General features: G+C 42.2%; 1 protein-coding gene across 1 annotated transcript in view; it reads left to right on the top strand.

Annotated features, from left to right (window-relative positions):
* The window catches only part of ntm (neurotrimin), a 273,608-nt gene that overhangs the window by 169,312 nt on the left and 85,130 nt on the right, over positions 1-19,166 (top strand). The window lies entirely within an intron of this gene.

Raw genomic sequence — 19,166 nt, 5'->3', positions numbered from 1 at the left:
TGTGTGTGTGTGTGTGTGTGTGTGTGTGTGTGTGTGTGTGTGTGAGGGGGGTGTTGGCTGTGTGTGTTAGTTGGGGGGAGTATAGGTGTGTGTGTTTGTGTTTAGAAATTGATGTGTGTGTTTGTTTTTGCTATGTGTTTGCTGTGTGTATATGTGTGTGTGTGTGTGGGGGGGGGGAGTATGGGTATGTGTTTTCGCTTTAGGTGTTAATTTGTGTATTTCTCTGTGTGTCTGTTGGGGGGAGGTGTAAAATGTGTGGTTGTTGTAATGTATGGGTAGGTGGATGGAAATGTTTGGAAGTGTTTTTGCTTGGTGGAGGTTGATTGGAGGGAATGTCACTTGGGGGTTGAATGTGCTTGTGAGTCTGTCAGTGGCCCATAATATTGTGTGATCCATTAGTTTATTATGCATCTCATATGAAAATGGAAATTTTCTGTGCAATAATCAGATGCATCCGCAAGAACTCAGTATACACCCATGCACAGAAAACACACTCTGATCCATCCTTGGATTTCTGGAATGGAAAGAAAGTAAGAAAAGTGTTTTAATAGCATGCCAAATCAATATCGCATTATACAATGTATAATACTGCGCTTACGTAACGCTCTCAGCTCACTGTGGAGTTCTGGACCGAAACTTGCTAAATGCCACTCGTTCCACAGCTAGCATTCGTCCCTGTACGTGCAGCGACACTCTGATAAAAAAAGCAAGAAAAGCCCCTAAACATGCAGTCTTGTCTGCGTGTCTCGACTCAAGAAGCAATTAGGCCCTGTCGTCTCACGGAGCTCCAGCGGTCTCTCACCTGACCCAGATGACTGGCTTCTCCTTGGCCGCGGCTGTGGATTCACAGCCTGCGTGAAGGCAGCTTTCTCTCCAGACGTCACTCCGCTGTTGCTATGCACTTCAAAGATATAATCATCCCCTCCACCACTACCCACCTTTCTGCGGTCACCTTGCTTAAACCCCACCTTTCCTCTCTCTGCCTCCAATCCCTTACCTCCCGCTTCCTCCTTTTCTTACGCTTGTGTGTTGGTCGCCGCTCATCAGCATATGCGACTGAACGGTTTCCCTGTTAAACGGGTTAGCTCGCTCTCGGTGTGTGTGTGTGCATGTGTGACTGTGTCTGTATCCATGTGTGTGTTTGTGTGTATGCTTGGAGGGGAGGGAGAAGGAGAGAGAAAAAGCAGTATCCAATTCAATTACGGACTCAGACGGTGATCTGTGTGTCAGGACGTGTCTGGTGGAGCCAGGCATCAGCCAGACCCCCGTAAGCCATCGGGGGGTAGGGGGGGGGGAGCGGGTGGTCTGCAGTGTCCTTAGCCACCCCGTTAGTCTCGCACAGGTTGACGTCTCTGATGCAGATGACACATGCTCCTCTTTGATGTCGCCTCCATCTTCCAAAGCCCCCCCCCTCGCCTGTTCACATCTGAAATTCAAAGCACTTCTTAGAAAGGGGGTTTTCACGAGTTGAAAAATCTGAAACTTAAAGCCATCATCACGGGGAAGATGAAAGGGAAAGGCTCTTCGGGAAAAGGGAATTGGTGAAGAGGGAGCAAGCAGCACGTGAGGAAAAAAGCATGCAGTTAGAGATCCAATTGGTCCGATACATTGTTAGGCTGTTAGTAGGACGGGAATTACCTCGCCGGACTTCACCTTGGAATGACTTTGTGTTGGAATTGATTGTCGCAGGATTGGTTATGAACAAATATATATATAATTTTTTTAATTAATTGAGCAGCATCTTTTGACCTCTTCATTCACCTTGCTCAAAATGCCAGGAGCGAAGGAGGCTGAGGGGGAGGAAATAAATTGGGACAAGGTTGTGGGAAAAGGCGCTCGTATTTAGCCAGCTGAAAATATGGAAGCAGGGTTCCGAGGAAAGTCTTGTCTCACTCCCTCTCTGTCCCTTTCGATCCATCTCCCTCTCCCTTCTCTCTCTATATGTCTCTCTGTATTCCTATCTCTCGCCCAACTTATGCTTCCCAGAGTCATAAAACATAGATATAATTCGTGAGAGGCCAATGCAGTCTGACAAGCCCGAGACGATTTCCTTGTCAAAAAATAGATTTTTTATTTTGCCTATTTTTATTTTGTTTTTATTCTTCTCATTCACGCCAACTGCACTGCTCCAGAGGTAGAAACGCAGTGAGCTTCATTCATTATTACTGCCGGGGTACAGTGAGGGGCCGCTTGTTAGCACCACAGCGTGTGTGACCTCCTGCAGCAGCCAGTCACACAGCACTGGCTGGTGTTGATGTGCATCCTTGATAGCTCACCGCGTGAGATCAGAAACCAGTGCGTCAGCCTCCGTCCGTTTACCCGCCTCGCTGCCTTCATTTAAAGCACAGAGGGATGAACGCCGGAAGATCGGTTTGCATGTGTGTGTGTGTGTGTGTGTGTGTGTGTGTGTGTGTGTGTGTGTGTGTGTGTGTGTGTGTGTGTGTGTGTGTGTGTGTGTGTGTGTGTGTGTGTGTGTGTATGGAGTCGGAACACTCAACTTAATAAAAAAGCATTCAAGGAGGAAAGTTTTGCAAATTATTATTTTTTTGGTATGTTTTGAGGTTTTATGCATAACTTTTTTGATATCATATATTTTGGGCCTCAGCCAATGGCATTACATTTACATTGAACCCTGTGATTGAAGATCCCCCAAAATAGCCCCCTTTTGAGCGACCAGCTGGGACTTGAGCACTTTCTTAAGGAAGTAATCAATTGAAAACAATACAGGGACTATAAATCAGTCTTAAGTGTGGACTTTGGTGTTCTGCTTTGGTGCTGCACTGATTTGTGTCTTTCATTAAAATGAAAGATATTTGCGTGGGCACCTGAAGAAAATGTGTGTAAACACATTCACCAAAGTCATTTTTGTTCATTCAGGATCCTTTAGACTAACATGACGCCGCCATATGGTAATGGATTATTTGCCATATTCTTTTATTTATCTCAATAATCTCCCATGCTGATATTTTGCCTCCGGGCACATCCACCCATATGGTTATTTTTTGGTCTAGCCTTAACCATTCTAATGTGAAATAATTTCCCCCCACACCATTTGAAAACACACAGAAAAGAGCCCTACATAGAATCCAGCCCTGTGTTTAATGGTTCTGCTGCCTCTTTAATTGCGCTGCCCTTGTAATACCGCCACTCCTCAGGCAGTCGTTAGCGACCAGCACTATTGCAAGGGGGTTTTGCGAAAGGAGAGCTCATGGCTTACAACCATAATGGCTCATTTGTTCCCCCATGCATTCCCACCCAGCGAGAAATAAACGCTGCTTCTATCGCGTGGCATGTCGGCGCAGTGCTTTACGTACCGCCGTAGCCTGGGAGTAAAGCACGGACCCCTGGGATCGCTTCCCACCTCCATGGGTGGGGGGTTCATGCCTCTGTGTGGTGTTAGCATGTCCTCCCCAGGCAGCACATGGATGTTATTCCAGAGCCCCCCCCCCCCCCCCCGGTTCCCTGGAGTCAGCCCACTGGTGCCACACTGTGGCCACCCCTGCTGTTTCCCAGTAAATGGGTTAGAGGAAGGAGCACAAACATCCCAGAGGGGGGAAACCAATATGGACAAGATGTATTTTAATAGAGGAGGCAGTGTGAGGGAATGGACATGTTAGCATGTGAGGCAGGGTTAGTTATTGCTAGTGCCAGGGATGGTTTGAAGCTAATGTTTTAGTGTTCATGCGTGTGCAGAATTTAACTGAGGGGGAGAGAAGAGGAAATAAGGAGGAGGAGATGAGATGGGAACCTAAATCCGGCAGGCCCCCTTGTACAGTCAGGAGCCCTAATGATATTTGAATCTGATAGTAATGAAACACGACTCAAAATGATCTCACCTACTGCAGCTCAATAAACATTATGGCATGTAAAAATATATTTATAAATACTAGTTACACTCTGGCTGCCCCCTACTTCAGCTTTGAAATATTTTTGAAATGTATTTATATATATAATAAGTATATTATTTTTTGGTTGAAAAATAAAAAATGCACTCGTGATAAGCTACTTGTTTTTATGTATCCATAGGGTCTGAAATCTGAAGCAACATCACAAAAAGTTGTAAAGGGCAATATTCAAATGGCACGTCAGGCTCCGACACAATGTAGTCACGTCATTTAATTTTTAGGCTTCTTACGATCCTGATTAGGCCCTAGCCCAGACAAGTAGGTCACTGACACACCGTAGAGGGAAAATCAGCAGAGCAACAACGGCAAGCCCAGGCTGGAGCACAGCACATCTTCTGTTTAACAGTTTCCTGTTAAACCTCAATAAGCATTGATATAATAAGCATATTAGTCTAGTATATCACATGTGACAAAAATGCTATTTAAAAGCAGGCCCATAACTCTCCCCCATCTCCCTCATGTAATAAATCATCTAACAAGGTCAAACCGAGTGTTTATGATGATGAAATCACTGTTTACCGGCTTCAATGCCATGACTTGCTAATTTAAGCTAATGTTACCGTTGTTCAAAGAAATTAATGAATAAATCGTGTTGTTGTCCAGTATGAGTCGGGATCGGAAAAAGGCAGCTTTTTCCATGGGGGAATTTTCCCTAGTTAGCCTAGTCGTTTGAAGTAAATCTTTTTTTTTTTTTTTGCTGATTTTGGATGTTGGACCCCCCCATCATAGGACCTGATGTTGTGCAGAGCTGGAACAGTGAGCTAGTGAGTCTGTGTTGGGAGGGGGGGTCACAGCACTTTTTTAAGCCCGAATGTAATACGTTTCGTGGCATTTCGGATCATTTCCAAGACAATTTTATAAAATATTTGGAAAAAACATACATGACAAAATCATGTCCTGCTTTTGAAGTGCACAACCATTTCTGGGGCAATTATACTTTTTTAAGGGTTATGGAGCCCCCATTAAATTTCTGACCCTGAAGGACACTATTGTGTCAGTTGTTGTGTCCACTGTGTATCTGCCTGGTTGTCCCCTCTCCTCTGTCTGTTTTCTCTCTCTATATTTACACTACCGGTGAAAACTTGGAGCTAAGAAGCATTTTTTTGGGTCCTGTGTGACAATATGTTGATTTATTCATAACCTATATATCAATGTGTATATTATTCTCCGAACTGGATATGAACTCAAACAAAGTGTGTAGTTAGTGTTTGTTTGAGTCTCTCTCTCTCTCTCTCTCTCTCTCTCTCTCTCTCTCTCTCTCTCTCTCTCTCTCTCTCTCTCTCTCTCTCTATTCCAATCCTTTGTTGTCTCTAATCAGAGTTCCAGCCCAAAAAAAGAAATTCAAAGGGTTTCTGTCAGTTTTTCTTCAGATCTCCTGAAATCCATTGTATTTTTCTTAGTTATTTGGTAATGACAGTTGCCTTCCATCTCTGAGAAGTAAGGCCAATAATCAGACGTACAAACTTATTAAGAAGTCTTTCAAAGGCCATTACTCTATCTAAACCGAAACAATATTGGAAAAGTTTTTTTTTTTTTCAAACCAATCACTCTTAATCTTTTACAAAATGTTTGATCTTACAATTACAAAATGTTTGATCGATGCGGCAGGGGAAAGGGTTCACAGCCTTCCCGATGGAAAAAGGGTCAGTTTAGAGGTCCATGAGCCTCCGTTAATTCTGAAATGATGGAGGTCGTCTCTTGCCTGGGTGTGCCCCCCCCCCCCCCGCTCCCCTTTTAACACAGGTTTTTCTCCAACCGGTAACCCACACCATGGCTGGGTATGAATCCCTCCGCCACGCATCTCAGTGTGTCTTGAACCCTCCGTGGGAGGATATAGCGGGTGGCCCTGCGTCTCGCTGCCTGTCCTACCCCTCCGTGGGAGGGAATAGCGGGTGGACCTGGGTGTCGGGCGGGGCAGCGGCGCAGTATAATTTGCAGGTCATGTTTGCGAAAGCATTTGAGCTTGATGTTGGTTTCCCAGCAAAAATAGGATTGTTTTGTGATGTGCTAACTGGGTTTTTGGAAGCCTCTCCGTCTGATCTGACTGTGTTTCCAAGTTTGCAAAGTAAAAATACACGTTAACATACTGAACAATGTTAGCCGACAAAACCCTTATGCCTCCTTGAAACTTCACGGCTTAGTTTTCTAGACCCATGAGACATTGAGGCATTCATTGAGGGGGGGATACATCGAGGGGGGGGGGGGGGGGGGGGGCGTGATTTCCTTCAATTTGACACACTTGGAACTAATTCCTTCTTCTGCTTAATGAGCCACTTGATCATTCTGCCAAGTTGTGTACGACTGGATCAATTCCACCAGAAACAGGAATAGAAAAACATGGCATTGGTTCTTCCCGCTTGATTTGAAGCTGTTTATCAACACACTGAAGTGTGAGAGGTGCTCAGCCAATGGCCCTAATGCTGGATATGGTGTTTTAGATGAAGTTCTTCGATATATACATTTAATTAAACTGCATGGGACGACGGCATGGCGATTGGAATTGAAATTGCTGTTGAAGTTGTTCTATTTTCCTATAAAGGGGCAGGATGTCGTAAATCCATTTAAATTAATTTGTGCATTAGGGCTAATATTATTCCTTTTGTGATGAACATCAGAAATAGTTGGGTTGAAAATTAACATCAACACATAAAAATACATGTTTAGAATAGTTGGGAAAATAAATACATAATATTGGGAATATTATGTATGGGAATATTGTGTATTTAGGGATGCATTGGATTTCACATCCAACAAATCACTGAGCTTGCTGTTTATGCTGTTGGAATGTACATTAACCTCTTATGATTCAAGTCCTCCATTATAAAAAAAAATTGTGGGACCATATTGCATTTTTACTACCTTATGGTAGGGAAGAGAGATAGCCAGAAGCACTGCTCTGTGCTTAATGTATGCATTGTGTTGTGTTGTAAAGCTGTATGTTCTCTGATATATAATGGACAGCAGTTATGCTATTTGTCCCTGGCCCCCTTGGATTCAAAGCCCCTACTGTCATCATTATTCATTAAAAGTCTTCTGATTTATCTTAATGTCCCTGAGAGATAGATTAATCCATGACAATGACGGTGAGTAGGTGAGTAGGCCGGTAGGATTCAGTAATGTCCCCTGTCCTATAGAACCAAGGCTAGCATTTTATTGTTAAGTTCTGTCATTAAAAATAAAATGAAATAAAAATAGTCCTGTGTGCAAGCATTTTTCAACAGGCAGGATAATATAGCGTTTGAACTTTCAACAGGAGAACCTAAGAACGTACGGGTTAAATCGCAGGTGCTTTGGAGATATCAACGCTGGAAGAAAACCATGTGTCAAAATGTATTTTCTTTAATGAAGATTGATTTGGTTTGCATCGAGGTGCACGCTTTCTCTGCGCTCCAACAGCTTGTTATTAAGCGCGGGGGGGCAACACCCTGCAATTTGTCATTTACTGGACACTGGACACGCCCATTTATTTTGTGTGTGTGTTTGGGTGTGTCAGTATCCTGGGTATACCCATGCTGCCTTGCGCGCGACTTCATTTCGCGCTGCTAGGCAACCTGGATTCCATGGATCCGAATTTCACCTGAGATAGGGAACCAATCACAGAACGGGGAGGGACTGCAAGACGATTCGACACACCCATCGTCTTCTTCCTCATCGAATTTATGTCACTCTGCATACGTCATCTTTCAAATTGATACGATTGGCTATGAGCTACGTACAGACTCATATGATAGACATTCGTAGCGCCCAATAAACGGCTCCGGCCAATCGTAAACCACGCCTCAAATACGAGAAAATTAATATGTGGTTCCCAGACCTCATCTCAATGTAGATTGAGATGAGGTCTGGCGTTAGCCAGGCTAGTGTGTCAGAGTTGTGGTAATACAATGAAGAAGGTGTTAAAGAAATATCCCCTTCTTTTTTTTCAAACGATTAAGCAAAGCTATATAAAGTGGATAACTTTTGTGCTATTTATTAGACTATGTCAAGCCGGTTTTAAAATCCACATAAATTGAGTTTAACCAAACACCCAACACCAAGATAGTTGTCCTTTGCTTGTTTCCTCTACCTGCCAAATTGCTTAGAATATCGCACCACTAAGTTTGGCAAGAAGGCCTTCTCAGAATTGTACAAATGTCTAACTTTGAATTCAAACATGTTTTGTGGGAAGGAAATAGTTAATCGATCATGGGATTTCATTCATTATCTGAATCTCTAGATAATTGAGTGAATCAATGTGTCTGTAATGTTGAAAAAGGTAAATGACCTCCAGCTAAATAAAGGAGTATCCCACGTAATTTCATTGGTTTTTGTCATGAAGTATATCGGTGGAAATATCATTCAACCCTTTTTCCTTTTTCCTTTTACATTTTTTAGGAAACAAGTTTAACCTCGACATCCTGATGGTTTAATTAGATATTTATTCAAGAGGACACAAAGCGATGTTCGGTGCACATACACGTCTTCCACCACTTAAAATTATTCAAAATAAACATCATCACAACATGTTAATGCTTTAGTAGTATCAAAATAATGTTTTCGATTTGGGTGTACAAAAAAAAGATTATTAGATACACAAATGATGAATAGGTGAATAGTACGACTGAGATGGGGATGATGTGACAAGGACAAATCATCTATTTGGAATTTTTTAATTTTTGGCATCGCAATCTTTCGATCTTCTTAATAATACAGCTTCCCACATAATGAGAATAAAAGCTGTAAACATCAAACCAATACATTATATTCCATCATTCTGTACCGGTTCCGTTCCAGGGTAAAATAAATACAACAGTGTCTGTAAACAGTTGCCGAGGTGTTGTTCACCTCCCGCGTTTGCGCTCCTTGTGAAGACGCCCACGTGCAGTTCCCCTGCTCTTCTCTGCTCACCTGAATGTCAAAACCCCCATGTCATCGCTGTTATCACGCACTTTTGATTGCCGCAGTCATGCGAGTGGCGAAGGACTCTATAACTTTCCCTCAGGGGGGGTAAAGTCTCTTCTGCTCACTCAAAAGCCCTTGAAACCCCGAAGCCTCTCGGCGTAGCGACCATGCCACTAACAGACCCAGTCAAGCAGACAAGCAGGCAAGCCGGCACAAATTGTCGGGTGTGAAAAAGAAAACGGAAAAAGACAAGGCAGAAGCTCCCAGCATATAAACGAGTTAAACATGAAGTTCTTCCAATTGCCTGCTAATCTATTTAGCTCCATTAAGAATCATAGACTCTCATTCAGTCAAGTTGTTTTAAGGAGGTTCTCGCGCGACTGTTGTTTACAATCAGATCAACAGTGTCACACATCAATCGTATTGAACATCTGACGGTACTAGCCGTTGGAACACTGAATCGTGGCAGAAAAAATGCATGTGTTTTTCGGGGGGGGGGGGGGGGGGGGGGGGGGTTGTCTTTTTTGACACACAATAAAAAATCTAATCGTGTGTTGCCAGCGGTTCTCCCAGGCCCTGATCATGAGGGATGAGCGTACCTGTTTGTGCGTTTGTGTTAATGATTATGAAATTTGTGTGGAATGCGCCAAGGGGAATATTATACTGTAGCTGCTGATGGACCTTCTGAGATTCTCCGTTTATCAGTAATCAAAGCTAATTTATCATGGTAGGAATGCCGACATCACTCATATAAGACTACGCATCGGGCTTTAGTTAATGCAGTGACAAACTGCATTAACTAAAGCCAGAGTGTACGTTCATGTATGTATTTATATGTATAGAGAGAGAGCTTTCAATTTAAAATCGATTACGAATTTCATATCTACAAGAACATACATTGTACGTACTTAATTATAAAATATAGAATTGTGCAAAAGATTTGACTAATACGATGAATAAAAAACATGAGACAAAAACAGGTGAATAGAAAGATGAGTGACTGTATTTGTTGCTGTGTTGTGTGCGAGTGTACGCATCTTCATGTGTCTGTGTGTGTGTGGACAATATGGTATTATTATTTGATAACATTGCCATCGGTGCCTCTCATCAGAGAGAGCATGTTTCCATGTGCCAGGGTTTGATTGATCAAGAGCACATCTTGCAGTCCTTCGTCCTCCATCCTCTCCACTAAACCACTACATCGTCCTGTAGTGTTTTACTGGACATTTTATTCCATTCAGAGGTTGTGGTCGGTGATAAGTCGATTAGGAACTTCAAAAACATTTTTTCATCGACTGCCGGAGGTATACACTAGAAGTTTAGGGTTGAAAAGGGCACGTTTCTGAATAACATTTTCCCCAGGCTATCGGTTAGCCGTTTTGCCTCACTCGCTTTTAAATAGATCGCAATTGCAGTACACACGACCTCCATGTTTGATCAATTTTCGACTAAGTTATCAAACAAATTGTGGAGGTCAAAGAAAAGCTATGCTGGCATATTTCTGCAGCCAGATTTAGATCAATACAAAATATAAATTAGAAAAGGAAAAATAAAGATGGAAATACAGTGCGTTTCCCCGAGGTGGTCTGAACACTATGCAGACACCAATACTGTGATATACAGTAATATCATCCCATTCCCAGTAGGTTTGCCGTGTGAACAGTGCTTGTGGGGCTGGTGATCGTGACATAAAAACTCAAACGGTTTTATTGGAGTGTGGGACCTCCGACCTCGACATGTTATTGCTTGGAGTCAGAGGGGGGGACCTTAGATTGTCATATTCAGATTTGATCTCTTTACGGCCCTGTGAGAACGGGCCCCATCCGATAGGTTTCTGCGGTGAGGATTTGTCCGCTGTACCCTGGTCTGGAATGATCCTGTAGCGGGCTTCCCTGGCGATCCCAGTTCAAGCAGGAGGACGGCTGGAACATTGCCTTAGTCCGCTGATGAAAGTAAGCCTCAATCAAAACAGCTGTGTGCTTAAAATACAGATCCTGCTCTCCAGAGAGAGAGAGAGAGAGAGAGAGAGAGAGAGAGAGAGAGAGAGAGAGAGAGAGAGAGAGAGAGAGAGAGAGAGAGAGAGAGAGAGAGACTGCTCAAACAAAGAGAACAAAGGCAGAACACCTGAGCACTGTGACTGATCCAAAACTATTGGAATCGTTGAATCTGTACGGACTCAGTGAATATGGCCTCACCATGGAGAGAGGCCGTTAAAGCCAGACCTAGCTGCCCTCGCACTCACTGCACAAAAAATGAGGTGGAAACTGAGCTACACATTTTTTGCACCAAAACTTCACAGACACAATGTTCCCACAAATAACCCAAAAGCCACAACGATTTTAAACAGATATGAGAACAAAGAGTAAAAGTAGTTCCAAAAGAAAATTCAGCCGCAATGAAGACTGGCAGTCATCGGTGTACTCCGGCGTTATCTGCAGATACTTTTAATTGCATTTGTAAATACAAATAATAACTACAAAAAGCAGTGTTGACACAGTTTTGCAGTATTTCTATAATCTTTTTAACGGCATTGTCCACATAGTTCTACTTTATCTGATGGTCTCTTTACTTATCTGTATACTTATTTTACAATTTTGCTGCTTGTATTTTTAATTACATTTGACATACTTATGTATATATACGATTGCAAGGTAAAAATAACAGCTCTGTTTACACATATTTATTCTACTCTATATTTAATTGCATGTACATCATTCATTTTATTTCACACTTGCTGGGCAATATAAACGTATGTTTCAATGCCATAGAAGCCCCTTTGAATTGCATTGAAATTGAATTGGAGGAAAGAGAGAGAGAGACAGGGTGTGGGTTGGGAGTAAGGGCAAGTAAATCAAATGTAAAGTCATCAGCGTGGTTCTTCCTAAACCAAACAAGTTGTTCGAGGCTGTGTGTATTTCACCACACAGATGATAGGTTTTACAGGTCCCCCCCCCCCCCCCCCCCCCTGCGTCTCTGTTCTTTCCGGTGGGGATCTGTAAATCTGTCAGGAGACGCACGTCAATTCCATTCCCTCCGCTGTAATCTCATTTGCCTCTGGTGCCAATGGTGCGTCAAATGTCACCGGCCGCTCCAGCGGTAAGGAATTGGTAGCGCGTCTGCCTCCGCTAAACGTGCCCCTCCCTCCCTTCTCCCTTCTCCTCTGCCGTCGCCTCTGCTTCCTGCTCAGTCCCCTGCTGACTCCCTGCCCCGTCGCACAGCAGAGCGAGGGGGTATCGTGGTGTGTGTGTGTGTGTGTGTGTGTGTGTGTGTGTGTGTGTGTATTGAGGGGTGAGCCCGGGTAGTGGGGGGGGGCTGGGTTGCGGTTGGGGTGTAAATCCCCACCTGTCCCTCATGAGGTGCTCTATCAACCACAGAAATCCATTAACCCTGAATGTTTTAAGGAGCTAATGGAATTCTTATCTTTATTTCGCACCGGAAGAATTTAATTACACACCGCAGTAAAAAATATAATAATGACAATAATGAAAAAAAAAAGTCCTGCAGTTTATCACCGCCACATGCATTCCTAAGCATTTATTTTTATTTTAGTATTATTTTCTGATAGGCTGGTGTTTGGGAAGATGTCCCTGGGCTCATGATCTGTGGTGTTATGATGCTGCCTTCCGGATATATCCGTCCAGACACCATGTCGGGTCGGCATGGGCTGTTTCCGCAATACCTTTCTTCCCTGAAAAACAGGGAGAATATTCCAGAGGCTTGGCGTGTGTGTGTGTGTGTGTGTGTGTGTGTGTGTGTGTGTGTGTGTGTGTGTGTGTGTGTGTGTGTGTGTGTGTGTGTGTGTGTGTGTGTGTGTGTGTGTGTGTGTGGGGGGGGGGGGTGCACAATCTTACTACCGTCTAACTCGTATGAGTTTGTCAGAAACCTACAATAACTGCTGTGACAATATGATTTCCCGGGAGAGGTTGCTATTTTTTTGGGGGGTTGTGTCTCTTATCTTGTTATTGTTGTTGTTTAACACAAAAGCTAGATAACCAGTGCACTCATCGTTCCCTGGTGAACGTCGTGGACCCTTTTTACTTTGCGTTGAAACTTTAGTGGAATGATGCGCCAATATGATCACACTCAAACACAGCACACATGACTACCCTATTGTTACTGTGCATACGATGACGGGAGCTTTGCAGCTGACATTTAGGAATTGCAGAGATTTATTTATCTTCCGACCCAACATCTCAACCCTGACACCCCACAACCATTTGCCATATTTTTGCCTATAAAATGTTTGAAAAGTACAAAACATGTCAAACCGCTGTCAGTCTTTGTCTCCTTTGATCTCTCCCTTTCTGCTAAGAATTTTGAACACAACATAACATTTGCTTTTTGACAAGCAAAGACAATGAGCATGGTAGATTTGACTCTGGGCCAAGTCACAGAGTCACATATTGCAGAGCAAAACATATGGGGAAATAAAACCAAACTAAATATTCAGTTAATCCGTTTTTGTTTGTGCTTACAGGTTTGTCTGTGTCCATACAATTCAAAGAGCAGCAGCGACAAAGGCGAAAGGAGAGGCACAAAATAATAACATCCTTCAGTTTTCTTTTTGTTTGTATGGAGAACTATCTAGGCTTCCTAATTTGTGTGGACCGACCCCATATTTAAAACTGAACTCAAAGTTTGATACCAGGAGCTCATTAAAGTCCAAGATGTCCACCCTACACTTCTGCTGCCAATGGTCTCCATGATTAGCGGCAGAAATAAATTGAATTGCACATTTAACAGAAAATAAATTCAACATAATTTAGAGACCTTCAGCTCAAAAGTTATATTTGGAAGAAAACATAAATTGATGCCAGAGGGATAAATTAATCTATTTTCAATGACAGTGTTTCATTAATTATATTGAAGTTGCAAGGTTATTTAGGTTTTTCTGAGTCCTCTGTACAGGGAGCAAAATCTCTTCCAGAAAAATACCATTGATTCAAGATTTTTTTTTTTTAAAGCTCTCCGAGCTTGTTATCTTATTTCATGTCCACACCTGTTAGCGGATATCACAGCTATTACACCTGCAGCTTACTACCACCAATGTCAAACTTCAGCAAATAGTATCTGTATGAGGGTGCATGAATCAGCTTCATAGGCTATGAAACACACAGCTTGATGAAGTGAAACTCAATTTACTGGCACACTCGTAGCCACAATGCAATCGTCAGGAACTTGAGTCAACTTTTGCCACCTTTTTTCCTTTTCTTTGAAAGTAAATGTCACTGCAGGCACTTATGCTGGCCTTTGTATTGTTCCGAATGGCCCAGTCAATAAACTCTGCCAGCAATCAAATTTGACTTTCTGATGCAAAACCCAAATGTCAAACAAGCTTGGAGGTCATTGCACAATATTGCATAATGATGTAATTGCAACATTATCACATCAAATGCATTCTTTCTTAATAGGGCTCTCACTGGTCAAGCAATAGTTGATATTAGATGTCTACGTAGCTTTTCAGCACAAGAATAATGCATGGGTTGTTTTGTGTGTGCTCATATCAGAAGCAAAAGTTGGAAATTTCAAAATCAGTAATGCATCGATGTAGATCGTTCAATGGCTCAGCCTTTTACATTGCAGTTACTTATTCTAAACTATTATAAAAAAACTTGCCCAATAAGTGTGGCAACATTGGCCACCATTGGTTCACATCTTTTTTTCAAGATTGATTATATGAAATTAGTTTGGTAGCATAAAGGAATACTTATAGCAACTAACCATCTAGCAAGCTGCGCTAGTTACAGTAATCATGGTCCAACCAGTAAATGCTGTCCATCCATTTTAATGAGTCTTGTTAGGATCAGATTTTGTTAATGATGTGGCAATTGCCACCGTGAAACGCACAAAAGTTACATTGGAAGGTGAAGGTAAAGGATATTGAGGTCAGGCAACCTACAGTAAAAGAATGAGGCCCTGCAAAAAAAAAGTTATTATGACCTACCTGTATGCGTGTGTGTGTGTGTGTGGGGGGGGGGGAAGTAGACAGGGAAGGAGAGGAGACTGCTAGACTATGCATGACCCTTCTCGAAGCTTCACTGAGCGACTGGGGTTTATTCAAGGGGTTGGCAGGCGCTTGCACAGTGACAGTTTACAGGCTGACACATCAAAAAAACTTGGTTCTCTATTTACACAATCCATATAGATATGAGAGGGAAAGAGAAACAGCGAGAAGGGAGAGAGAGAGAGCGAGGGAGAGACATAGAGACACAGACAGGATAGAGAGAGAGACAGACAGGGAGAGAGAGACAGACAGGGAGAGAGAAAGAGACAGACAGAAAGGGAGAGAGAGAAAGACAGCGAAAGAGACAGACAGAAAGGGAGAGAGAGAAAGAGAGAGAGAGAGAGAGAGAGAGAGAGAGAGAGTAACACAGCCGCACTATACGTGTTAATGTGCCCTAGACAGCCACATTAAATCAGCAAGTAGGTGATACCGTGCCACTGTCCAAGCAAATAATGACATCGTAATTTATAATGTTGCTGTACTTGGCGATGGTGGAGGGCACTGCTACTAGAGCAGGACCGACATTGCATTGCACAGCACTCGTGACACCCTCACAGTCTCTGTGAGGGTTTCACTTTTGGCCCATTCCCCTCAGGAATTACTTTAATCTCAATGACTCCTGTGCCATGCCCAACCTGACCTATATTCAGAGTTAACGACGGAACATGTCATGTAAGGCCTTCTATGTCATTTCTGATCGCTTTTATAGCCTGCTAACACTTATTCACGTTAACAACTGTCAAAGATGAAATTGCCAGATATGACTTGTTTTAAGATGGCTGTGCTAAACAGTTTACTATATGTTATTTCGGTGCCATGACGGCCATAAAGCATTAATTATACCCATAAAACTATCGTATAACTTTCCAATGATTAGTGTAGTGTACATTTATGCTAAGATATCTGGTACATTTCTTGTAGAACATTGTGTATGAAATTTTCAAGGAGTCTTCTTTAATTTATCAGTATGTATTTCTGGTTATAGATGAGTTTATGCAATATATATACTTGAGGTTTGGCATTCAAACTTTAAGATGAGGGTCAGAACTGTCTGGGAGATATGCCTTGCACATGAGACACAAATACACACACACACACTCACTCACTCACTCACTCACTCACTCACTCACTCACTCACTCACTCACTCACTCACTCACTCACTCACTCACTCACTCACTCACTCACTCACTCACACACACACACACACACACACACACACAGGCACAATATGTTCTAACAAAAGAGCTATTCATGAGCCCTCCAATATATTATAGTCCTTATTATAGTCCTACCCGTATGCATAAAAATTAAACAGTAAATAACACATAATAACTAGTTAAACCCCATATATTCAATGATAATGGTCAGGAATAGCCTAGTATAGAAACCTTGTTTACAAGATTCCAGACTTACAAAGCATACATTGATCCCCATAAGCACAAATTATTATTGATTTCAGAATTCAACAGCTGGCATATTTATAACAGGCCTAGAACTCCTCGCTCTTCACTTGGCAAGCACTTCTACAAAGGGGCCAAAAAGGGAAAAAAAATCCATTACTCTCCGCATTGGTCTTAGAAGTGTTTTTTATACAGTTCAACAAGATGCTGCCAGTGTGCTGGTCTTCCATTTCTCGATGTTACAACACATCTTAGCCTGAATTTGTCTGACGCCCCTTTATTGCTCCTGTCCATTTTAATGTACTGGAAAACCGCCCACAGGGTTCTCTGTGCCTCGGTTAAATAGTACCCACTTACTGGATTCAACGTGTACTTCTCTTTGCGATGTGGGCGGAGATTCGGCTACGAGCCTAGCTTCATCGTCAACGCCAGTGCTAATGAACTTTGTAATGAAAGATTATGCAGAGGTCGTGGTTAGGATACATGTATTCCCCCTGTGCATTGAGCACGAGTGGTTGGCTCGTTTTCCAAGTTCATTCTTTAGAGACAATCAACAGATTATGACGTCTTATTGGAAGGTTTTAATAAGTGTTAATACAAGACGAAAAAGTGTTGCCCAAGTGAATTACGATGCATGATTCCTCCTATTCTCCGTGGCTGCGCTTGTCATTTCAATGTCTCAAATCCACGTATCCTGCTGCTTCCTAACTCGACGCCTCAACCGACACTCCGTGGCTAGATCTTTGATGAAAAACTTGAAAATGTATCTTTAAGGAATAGGCCTACACACAAAGAAAGATCACATAATGTATGCATTGCCTTGTATGAAGATTTACACCTAAAGGTGATATCAAATCCATACATAAGAAATGCAACACATTTTCTGTCTTGTTCTAATAGGAAATGTACATCTGGTAAAATGTCTGCAGAACTTTATGAGTCCCCGTTTGATCTTTTCTTAAGAAGAACCCCATTCTTTGTGTTCATTTTTCAATTCGGGCTGAAAGACTGGATTCTGTGGCTTTTCTGTTTGAAATTGTGTGTCTGTGTTGTGTTCTCAGACAAAAATCTCGAATATGACCTTTTCCCAGAACCAGACACACACTCACACACACAGACACACATAGTTAGTGTCCAGCCTAGTGTATTACCATTAATAATTGCTGAACTCCACTATCGTCATTGAGATTAGGTTTGGACGTTTGGAAGAGGTCAGTTAAATTCACAGCTATTTTACTTTTTTTTTTTTTTTTTTTTTACTGGACACATCTTTTAACTGCAATATCATGCTGCAGTTAAATATGTAAAAGACAAATGCATTCTAGTCTTGCTGCATAACTGATGTCTGACACTTAGGTCAAGGGAAGAAAAAAATGAAGGAACGCTTACGGGGTAAACAAGTCTATGAGGCCTTTTATGAATGGAATGTGTTTTCCTGTCTACAGAGGAGAGAGGAGAGAGTGGGCTGTTTGGACTGAGAGCTGAGTTATGTGTCACTCCAAAGTGCACTTAACATTCACACCCCCCAGCAGGAAGCTATGGCTAATGGGCGATAAAGACAAGTTCACTGGCATCAATCTGTTTATTAGAAAGTAATGGTCACTTCCACTCCAGAATGTCTATCACCTAAGGGCCACTTCCTTATTGATTGCCTGAGCCCACCGTGATTAAGATCATGGGAGTAGAATGCCTGCTTCTCTCCTGGCTTTGTATGTGTGTGCGGGTGTCTTAGTGGATGGGTCATGGAGGATAAAGTGTGGAAGGGTTGGTGTTGGAGGTACAATCTAGTTTGGCTTCACTGCCAATTTGAAGCCGACAGTGCGCAGCGGTCATTGTCTTTGCAGACACAATGCTTCTCAGGCCGCTGCATCCATTGTTTTTTTTTGTTTGGGATTTTGCTCAATTATAATGATTGTTTTCTGACTTCCGTGTAAACCTCCCTTTGGACACATCCCAGTCACGCATCGCAGCCCAGGCCAGTCGAGTCATATTAAGAAGACTCAAAATCGCTTGAGATGCACATTGTGTCAAACCTCAGGAACACACATACCTTCGCCAAACTCAGTATAGGAAAATAATTAAACATTGTAAATACAAGCATAAAGCATTGTTCATGCGTTCTATACTTCAATGAAAGGTTGCTTTGAGTGTGACACCAAATATGAATTGTATATATATATATATATATATATATATATATATATATATATATATCTGAACTGAAGGAATTTCTGTGAGGCTTGGCTGGTCTGTCGCTTCCCCTAAGCGTGGCGTGGTGATATTTCATTAATGCCATGACCAAGACCTCATTACCCAGGGATCCCTGGTGGACAAAGACGGCCTTTAAAGGCAGCGGATGGCCATCTGGAAGTCATCAAGTAGAGGCAGGGCATCGCGGGAGAGATGCACTCACCAAGCATATCTCCCATCATGCCTCATTGCATGCACATCTGTCCCTGTGACAGATCGTCCTCTGATAGTCAACATATATATATATATATATATATATATATATATATATATATATATATATATATATAGTCAATAGAATCTAGATGATAATGAAAAAATTATTAATCTGGTTCAATGTATATATATATATATATATATAATATATATACATATATGTATGTATATAAATGTATTTTATACAGTCGTAGTATAGCGTCGTTTTTTTTTATATACCACAGATGTAGACCATTTTTGCTATCAAAACCAATGACTTGCATGATAAAAGGACTTACATCGCAAAACTTTAAATTGTTCCACCTTTTCTTGCAAAAACATAAAATAGTTTGAGGTGAATAAAGTGCTGTTGTGTCACAGACGCTTCGTTTTGATTGTCTTTACGCCAGTGTGGAGGGGCACTAATAAGGGCCGTTAGACTCAGCCCACCAGACAAGCTCCCCTTTTGTGGCGATCCAGTCATGTAGGAGAGGAATGCTGGGTACTGGTGGGCCAGGTTGGGGCCAAGA

The sequence above is a fragment of the Gadus morhua genome, chromosome 7 (assembly GCF_902167405.1).
Source record: "Gadus morhua chromosome 7, gadMor3.0, whole genome shotgun sequence".
Taxonomy (NCBI): Eukaryota; Metazoa; Chordata; class Actinopteri; order Gadiformes; family Gadidae; genus Gadus; species Gadus morhua.
Note: the sequence above shows the minus strand (reverse complement) of the source record. Positions and strands in the feature narration are given on the sequence as shown.